The sequence below is a fragment of the Neomonachus schauinslandi genome, chromosome 3 (assembly GCF_002201575.2).
Source record: "Neomonachus schauinslandi chromosome 3, ASM220157v2, whole genome shotgun sequence".
NCBI classification, from domain to species: domain Eukaryota; kingdom Metazoa; phylum Chordata; class Mammalia; order Carnivora; family Phocidae; genus Neomonachus; species Neomonachus schauinslandi.
Window position 1 is genome coordinate 37,638,652 of NC_058405.1, and position 10,126 is coordinate 37,648,777.

Genomic DNA, 10,126 nt, shown 5'->3' on the forward strand with positions numbered 1-10,126 from the left:
GGTAACCATCAGTTTGTTCTCTATAGTTGAGAGTCTATTTCTTGGTTTGTCTTTCTTTTCTTTTCCTTTACTCTTTTGTTTCTTAAATTCTGCATACAAGTGAGAGAACATGGTGTTTGTCTTTCTCTGACTGACCTTATTTACCTAAGCATTATACTTTCTATTTCTATCCATGTTGTTGTAAATGGCAAGAGTTCATTCTTTTTTATGGCTGAATTATATTCCTATATATAAATATATATATATATATATACACACACACATACACACACACACCACATCTTCTTTAGCCATTCATCAATAGATGGACACTTGGGCTGCTTTCATAGTTTGGCTATTATAAATAATGCTGCAATAAACATAGGGGTGCATGTATCCCTTTGAATTAGTGTTTTTATATTTTTTGGGTAAATGCCCATTAGTGTCATTCCTGGTTCAAAGGGTAGTTCTATTTTTAATTTTTTGAGGAACTTCCATACTCTTTTCCACAATGGCTGTACCAATTTGCATTCCCACCAACAGTGCATTTTCTCCACATTCTTGCCAACATTTATTGTTTCTTACGTTTTTTATTTTAGCCATTCTGATAGGTGTGAGGTGATATCTCATTGAGGTTTTGATTTGCATTTCCCTGATGATGAGCAATGTTGAGCATCTTTTCATGTGTCTGTTGGCCACCTGGATGTCTTCTTTGGAGAAATGTCTGTGTGTCTTCTGTCCATCTTTTAATTGGATTATTGTTTTTTTGGGTATTGAGTTGCATCAGTTCTTTGTATACCTTGGATACTAACCCTTTATCAGATTTGTCATTTGCAAATAACTTTTCCCATTCCGTAGGTCGCCTTTTAGCTTTGTTGATTGTTTCCTTCGCTGTGCAGAAACTTTTTATTTTCATGGAGTCCCAAGAGCTTATTTTTGTTTTTGTTTCCCTTGCATTGGGGGGGCATATCCAGAAAAATGTTGCTATGGCCAATGTCAGAGAGATACTGACTATGCTCTCTTCTAGGATTTTTATGGTTTCAGGTGTCACATTTAAGTCTTTAATCCATGTTGAGTTTATTTTTATGTATGGTAAAAGAAAGTGGTCCAGTTTCATTCTTTTGCATGCAGCTGTCCAGTTTTCCCAGCACCATTTGTTGAAGAGACTTTTCCCCACTGCATATTCATTCTTCCTTTGTCAAAGATTAATTGGCCATATAATTGTCAGTTTATTTCCAGATTTTCTCTTCTATTCTATTGATGTATATGTCTATTTTTATGTCAGTACCATATTGTTTTAATTAATACCTCTTTATAATGTAACTTGAAATCTGGAATTATGATACCTCCAGCTTTTTCTTTTTTACTACTCAAGGTCTATTGTGGTTCCCTACAAATTTTAGGATTATTTGTTCTGGTTCTGTGATAAATTGGTATTTTGGTAGGAATTGCATTAAATCTGTAGATCGCTTTAGGTAATATAGACATTGTAACAATATCTGTTCTTCTAACCTATGAGCATGGAATGTCTTTCCATTTCTTTGTGTTGTCTCGAATTTCTGTCATCAGTGTTTTATAGTTTTCGGAGCACAGGTCTTTTACCTTTTTGGTTAACCTTATTCCTAGATATTTTATTGTTTTGGTGCAATTGTAAATGGGATTGTTTTCTTAATTTCACTTTCTGCTTCTTTATTAATAGTGTATAGGAATGCAACAGATTTCTGTATATTGATTTTGTATCCTTTGACTTTATTGAATTCATTTATTAGTTTTAGTAGTTTTTTTGGTGGAGGCTTTAGTGTTTTCTATTAATAGTATCATGTCATCTGTAGATAGTGATAGTTTTACCAATTTGGATGTCTTTTATTTCTTTGGTTGTCTGATTGCTGTGGCTAGGACTTCCAGTACTATGTTGAATAAAAGTGGTGAGAGTGGACATCCTTGTCTTATTCCTGACTTTAGGGGAAAAGCTCTCCATTTCTTACCATTGAGTATGATGTTGGCTGTGGCTTTTTGATATATGGCCTTTATTATATTGAGATATGTTCCCTTTAGACCTACTTTGTGAGGAATTTTCATGAATGGATGTTGTACTTTGTCAAATGCTTCTACATCTGTTGAAATGGTCATGTGGTTTTATCCTTTCTCTTCTTTTTTTTTTTTAAGATTTTATTTATTTATATGACAGAGAGAGACAGCGAAAACAGGAACACAAGCAGGGGGAGTGGGAGAGGGAGAAGCAGGCTTCCCGCTGAGCAGGGAGCCCGATGCAGGACTCGATCCCAGGACCCTGGGATCATGACCTGAGCCGAAGGCAGACGCTTAACGACTGAGCCACCCAGGCGCCCTATCCTTTCTCTTCTTGATGTGATGTATCACAATGATTGTTGTGTGAATATTAAACCACACTTGCATCCTGGGAATAAATCCCACTTGGCTGTGGTGTATGATTTTTTTAATATATTGTTGGATTCAGTTTGCTAATATTTTCTTGAGGACTTTTGAATTTATATTCATGAGAGACATTGGCCTGTAGTTCTCTTTTTTTGTAGTATCTTTACCTGGTTTTGGTATTAGGGCAATACTGGACCCATAAAATGAATTTGCAAGTTTTCCTTCCTCTTGTAATTTTTGGGATCATTTAAGAAGAATTAATTCTTCTTTAATTATTTGGTAGAATTTGCCTATGAAGCCATCTGATACTGGACTTTTGTTCATTGGTAGTTTTTGATTACTGATTCAGTTTCATTGCTGGTGATTGGTCTGTTCAAATTTTCTATTTTTCCTGCTTTAGTTTTGGTAGGTTATATTTTTATAGGAATTTATCCACTTCTTCTAAGCTGTCCAATTTGTTGGCATATAGGTTTTCATAATATTCTGTTAAAATTATTTGTATTTCTGTGTGGTGTTGGTTGTTATTTCTTCTCCTTCATTAGTAATTTTGTTTATTTGTGTTCTCTCTCTCTTTTTCTTTTAATGAGTCTTGCTAGAGGTTTATCAATTTTGTTGTTGGGGTGCCTGGGTGACTCAGTAAGTTAAGCATCTGCCTTCAGCTCAGGTCATGATCTCAGGGTCCTGGGATTGAGTCCCGCATCGGGCTCCTTGCTTGGTGGGGAGCCTGCTTCTCCCTCTGCCTGCTGCTCCCCCTGCTCATTTTCTCTCTCTGACAAATAAAAAATCTTAAAAAAAAACTTGTTGAATTTTTCAAAGAATCAGATCCTGATGTCATATGTTATCTATTCTAGAAACTGTTCTGTGTGCACTTGAAAAGAATGTGTATTCTGCTTTTTTAGGATGAAATGTTCTGAATATATCTGTTAAATCCATGTGATCCAGTGTGTCATTCTAGGCCATTATTTCCTTATTTTTCTGTCTGGATGATCTGTTCATTGATGTAAGTGGGGTGTTAAAGTCATCTACTATTATTGTATTATTATCAATAATTTATTTTATGTTTGTTATTAACTTTGTATGTATTTGGGTATTCCCATGTTCGGTGCATACATATTTACAATTGTTATTACTTCTTATTGGATTGTCCCCTTTATTATTATATAGTGTCCTTCTTTGTCTCTTGTTACAGTCTTTGTTTTAAAGTCTATTTTGTCCAATATAACTATTGCTACCCCAGCTTTCTTTTGGCATACATTTGCATGATAAATGTTTCCCCATCACCTCACTTTCAATCTGCATGAGTCTTTTGGTCTGAAATGAGTCTCTTGCAGCATGTAAATGGGTCTTGTTTTTGTTTTTGTTTTTTATCCACTCTGTTACCCTATGTCTTTTGATTGGAGCAGTAGTCCATTTACATTCAAAGTAATTATGATAGATACGTATTTATTCCCATTTTGTTATTTGTTTTGTGGTTTCTTCTATAGATTTTCTCTGATCCTTTCTTCTCTTGCTCTCTTTAATGGTTTGTTGGCTTTCTTCAGTGATATACTTGGATTCCTTTCTCTTTATGCTTTGCATATCTGTTACTGATTTTTGATTTGTGGTTACCATTAGGTTTGTACATAATGTCTTCTGCACATAGCAGTCTATATTAAGTTGATGGTTGCTTAAGTTTAGACCCATTCTTTACTCCTCTCCCTCCCACATTTTAGATATATGGGGTCATATTTTACATCCTTTTATTATATGAATCCCTTGATTAATTTTTTTTAAAGATTTTATTTATTTATTTGAGAGAGAGAGAATGAGAGAGAGCACATGAGAGGGGGGAGGGTCAGAGGGAGAAGCAGACTCCCTGCCGAGTAGGGAGCCCGATGCGGGACTCGATCCAGGGACTCCAGGATCATGACCTGAGCCGAAGGCAGTCGCTTAACCAACTGAGACACCCAGGCACCCATCCCTTGATTAATTTTTATAGAAATATTTATTTTACTGCTTTTGTGTTTTTGACTTTTTATACTCTCACTTATGGTCTTCCTTTCCACTCAGAGTTCCCTTTAAAATTTCTCTTAGGTATGGTTTGGTGATCTTGAACTCCTTTAGTTTTTGTTTGTCTGAGAAACTCTTTATCTCTCCTTCTATTCTGAATGATAGCCTTGCTGGGTGGAATATTATTGCCTGCAGATTTTTCCCTTTCAGCACTTTGAATATATCATGCCACATTTTTCTGGCCTTCAAAGTTTCTGCTGAAAAATCTGCTGATAGCCTTATGGGGCTTCCCTTGTATGTAACTGTCTTCTTTTGCTGCTTTTAATTTTTTTCTTTATTGCTGCTTTTTGCTATTTTAATTATTATGTGTCGCAGTGTGGTCTTCCTTGGGTTGAATTTCTGAGGGCGGGGTGGGGGGAATCTCTGTGTCCCCTAGATCTGTATCTCTGTTTCTTTTCTCAAATTGGGGAAGTTTTCAGCTATTATTTTTTCAAATAAATTTTTGGCCCTTTACCTTTCTCTTCTTCTTCTGAGATCCCTATAATGCAAATATTATTACCCATGACAGAGTCATTTAGTTCCCTAAGACTATTCCCAATTTGCTTAATTTTCTTTCTTCTCCCTTGGTCATTACTCTGTCTTTCACATTGTTAATTTGTCCTTCTGCTTTATCTAGCCTGCTATTTATTCCATCAAGTGGATTTTTAATTTCATTTATTGTGGTTATTGATCTCTGATTGGTTCATCTCTGTGTTAAGGGTCTCACTGATGTCCCCCACTCTTTTCTCTAGTCCAGTATCTTTTTGATCATTTCTTTAAATTCTCTATTAGGCATATTACTTATATCCATTTTACTTTGGTCTCTTGCTGTGGTTTGGGCCTGTTCTTTCATTTGGAAGATGTTTCTGTCTCTTCATTTTTTCTGACTTTGTCTGTCTCTCTGTGTTATGAAAGTCAGCTACTTTTTTGGTCTTAACAATAAGTCATATGAAGAGGTCCTGTAATGCCCTGCAGTGTGCTGTCCCCTGTTGCTCAAGACCTGGCACTTCTGGGAGTGTCCCCCATGTGTGGTGTGGTGTAGTGTGTGCTCTTCTTTTGAGTCTTGGCCTCTTTTTCCTTCAGTCCAGTTGTCTGCTGAGTTTCTTTGCCTATTGTGGATAGCAAGGTGTTCAGTGGTCTGCTTGCAAAGGGAGACCTACACCTACCACTTTTAGAACTGAGGTTCCACAAAATGCGTGGGTCAGGAGATGTGGTGTTGGCAGGGTTTGTGCTGGGCTTCTGGAGGAGGGGCCTGCAGTGCTGGGACTCAGGTACCCGTGACTGGGAAGGTTGAATCCACCAAAGCGTAGGGGTGCTGGGCTTGGTGCAAGCAATTTAGGTAAGGAGCATGGGCCCCATTTTAGTTCCAAGTGGCTGGAGGGTGGGGGAAGGAAATGGCACCTGCTAGCTCCTTTGTTCCTGGAGGGGTTTCCCTTGATCCCTGTTTCTCTAGGCTATACTCTGAGGTGAGCAAGTCATTCTCCCTCCCATCTGCCCCCAGTGCTTTTCAAACTGCTGGTTCTATACTGTATCTACATGGGCTGTTTGTTGTCTGTCTCTTAAAGAGCAGGAACTTCACTTCCTAATGCTCTCAGGGCTCTCCCAGAGACCAACTCATTGATTCCTAAAATTCCAGGCTTTAAAGCCTGCTGGTTTTAAGAACTCATAAAATCCAGCCCCTTTCACCTTCCAAGGCAAATATTACAGAGATTCATCCTCCCCGTTCATGGACTCTCTGGTATGAAAGTCATTTTTCTGCCCTTCTCCACACCTCTAGTTTCTTCCACACTGTGGATAGCCACTGTCTGTTTTCCTCACAGACAATGTCTTTGCCCTTCTACCTTCTTCAGTGTGGCCTCTTCCTTGCCTTTCATTGTGGAGTTTGTTCTGCCAATCTTCAGGTTATTTCCTGGGTTATTTATGCTGATATAGTTATTATATAGTTGTATCCATGGGATGAGGGGAACTTAGGGTCCTCCTACTCCACCATCTTCCTAGTTGACCTCTCCCAGTGCTATGTTTAATAAAAGTGGTGGAAGTGGGCATTCTTACCTTATTTCTGTTGTCTGAGGAAAAGCTCTCAGTTTTTGTGGGCTTGTTATATGAAGCCTTTATAGGTTAAGATCATTTCCTTTTATTCTAGTTTGTTGAGTATTTTTATTATGAAAGAGTCTTGAATTTTGTCAAATGCTTTGCATCTATGAGGAGATCATGTGATTTTTATCTTTTGTTATACTGATGTGGTATATCACATTAATTGATTTTGGTATGTTGAATCATTCTTGTATCCCAGGTATAAATCCCACTTAGTCAAGGTGTATGATCCTTTTAATGTGCTATTGAATTCAGTTTGCTAGCATTTTGCTAATAATTTTGCATGTATGTTAAGCAGGAACACTGGCTTGTAGTTTTCTTATAATGTCTTTGGCTGGTTCTTAATCAGGGTTATTTCTGGCTTTATAAAATGAGAACAGAAAGAACAGAAATGTTCCCCTTTCTTAATTTTCTGGAAGCATTTTATGCTTCCACTGATGCTAATTCCTCTTTAAATGTTTGGTAGAATTCACTAGTGAAGCCATCTGCCCTTGGGCTCTTTGTGGGGGATTTTGGATTACTGATTCAATCTCCTTACTAGTTCCAGACACTTACTAGTTCTTTTTTATATTTTCTATCTCTTTGCTGAAATTCTCATTTTATTTAATCATTGGTTTCACAGGCTTGTTGAGTATCTTTGTGATGGTTATTTTGAATTCTTTTTCAGATAACAAATATATATATCCATTTTTTTTAAAGATTTTATTTATTTATTTGACAGAGAGAGACACAGCAAGAGAGGGAACACAAGCAGGGGGAGTGGGAGAGGGAGAAGCAGGCTTCCTGCGGAGGAGGGAACCCGATGCAGGGCTGATCCCAGGACCCTGGGATCATGACCTGAGCCGAAGGCAGACGCTTAACGACTGAGCCACCCAGGCAACCCTATATCTATTTTTTTAAGATTGGCTTCTAGAAATTTATATTGTACCTTTGACAGGGCCATTTCACTCCCCCCCCCTTTTTTTTTCACATGCCTTATAACTTTGTGCTCGTATCTATGTATTTGAAAAAACAGCCACTGCCTTGGTACAAGGAAAGACCTTCACTAGTTAGCTTACCTAGGGATTCTGGGGGCCTCTCAAACTGTGGATATGTCTCCTCTGGACTTATGCATGTAGATTCTTGATTAGAAGGATTGGCTGGCTTCTTTCTTTCTTTCTTTCTTCTCTTTCTCTTTCTCTCTCTTTTTTTTTTTTTTCCAGGAGCTTGTAATCTCTTGCTCCCTCTAATGTTTGTCTAATGTACTATGGATACTCTGAAGCAGCAGCACACTACCCAGCTCATTTTTGTTCTCAGTAGCCCCCAAGCATCTAGATTACACTTAGTCCCATCAATGCCAAAGTCAGGCTAGCCAAAAACTAGTACCTTAAGCAGTCCCCTGAAAAGCTAGGACATTGGACATATGTTCCATTATTCTCTTTTCCTCTGGGAGGAGAGGCCCTCAAGCTTTATCAGCTTATCTGTTCTACTGCAGGTCTGCTGGAGGAGTAATATGCTGCTCAGCTTTTTTTTTCTTCTCAATGATCCCCAGGCATTTAGAGTATGCTAGGTCCCATCCACACTCTCCTACAGGTGAAACAGAAACCAGTCCTCCAGGCAGCTCCCCGAAACATCAGAATATTGTATGGTCTAGCATTCTCTTTTCCACTCCAGAGTTAGATTGGGAGGTAGGAGTTTCTTCCTGATCACATGGCACTATGATGTGTGGGAGGGACTATGGTGAGAAGGTGCCATGAATTTTCTTACTAGCTCAATGAAGCTGGTTTTGCATTTACCTGAAGTATTGGAGCCCCTTAATTAGTTTCTGAATTTTTTTTTCACAAAAAGAACTAGTCTGTGTTTTGTTTCCACGGGAGGAAGGAGGGTCTGAGACTTCCTATTTGCCATCTTCGTAATGTTCCAGATTAATATTTTAAAAAAAATTATCATGTATTCATGTCTTTCTTGGTAGACTACATAAATCATTCTCTAATTCTTAATTATAAAGTTTAGTAAATTTTATAAATTAATTATATAAAATTTAATTATTTGATATAACATTTAAAATTTAATATTAATTTATATTAATTTATTAGTAATCTGGCATTCCACTTTCCCCAAAGCTTCATATCATATAATTGTTCAGATATAATCCTCATACTGCCCTTCAAAAACAATAAATCAAACACAACCTAAGCAAACAGATTTTACTAAATGTTTCCTTTAACATGCTTATTTTAATCTCCACAATTTTGCACTTTGTTCCTTCTTGTATAAATCTCCTTCCATACATTAGTCCAACATATTTTTTTTTCCATTTGATCTCATGTTATCTTTAGGATATTTTCATCAACGTACAAAACCACAGTACTCCCTCCTCAGCTAATCATTTTTAGGATACAATGTACCTAACAGTGGTTTTCAAGGTGTTTTACTCATTAATTCTAAATAACTTTTTGGAAAAATCTATATTCCTCCTTCACACAATTTCATGATGACAGCAAAATATAAAAACATAAAATAAAATTAGCATATATTTAAATTTTCCTATATTTTTAAATAAAATATATTACTGATGTTTTTAAAATGTGGTTACTGAATAGTTGAAAGTATTTGGTGTTATGTTAAATTATTAGTAAAAATAAAAATGCATGTGGAGTAGTGACCATAAGCCACAGGATACAGTATTCATATGGGTCTCTAACTACACAGACATCTGTTAGGTAATAAATCCAGGCATAAACAGATCATCAAATTGATTCATAAGTTACATAGAGGACAATCTTATGACCCAAAATGTTAAATATTGAGAAAGTGCAGAGGGCACCCCGAAACTATATTTTATCAATAAAATTGTTCTAAAGATATAAAAACAGGAGAGTTTGATATGAAGCAATTTAAATGCAATATATTAGGGTATAATTTAACTGGATATATGTTTGGAAGACAAGATATATATAACAAGTGAAGATGAGGCTCCATATTTTTAAATGGGCAACACATGAGACTTTGGTTACTTTTCCAATTAAAGCATGTGAAGCCTACACTGTTACTTAAATGATTAGTAACTATTATAGCAAGAGACATGAAATGTAAAGGAATTATCCCTCTGTTTTAGAATAACAAATGTCAAAATGTCATATGTTTTCAAAATTACACAAAATATTGCTGTGATATAAGATACATAAGCCAAGGTAAAATACAAATACATGTGGAGTAGTGACCATAGAACGAGATACAGAGTAGGTGCTCAATCATTTAAACTCTAACACTTTAGATCATAATAACTCTAATCAAATAGCCAATCTGGAAAAGCTGGCATAGGCTTATGTATCCCTGCCATCATTCACCTTCCTTCAACCAAGTACGTCTATAAACCATGGAAACAATGCAAGAGGCAGCCAAAGGAGTATTCTGAAAAGTAGAAGGAGAAAGAAAGATTGGTCAGGAACCCAGGACTGGAGGAACAATATTCAGGCAAGGCCTCTTATAACCTATCATTCAAAAGTTGAAGGCTCAGCATCTCTTGAGTCCTAACCTTGCAACAGAAGTTGGCTAATTCCTCCATAAGGTTGAATTAGATGTTCTCGCAAGCCCAGGGGTACCACCAAGAAACATCAGCTAAGAAGCCAAGCTGACAAAAAGCAGCCAC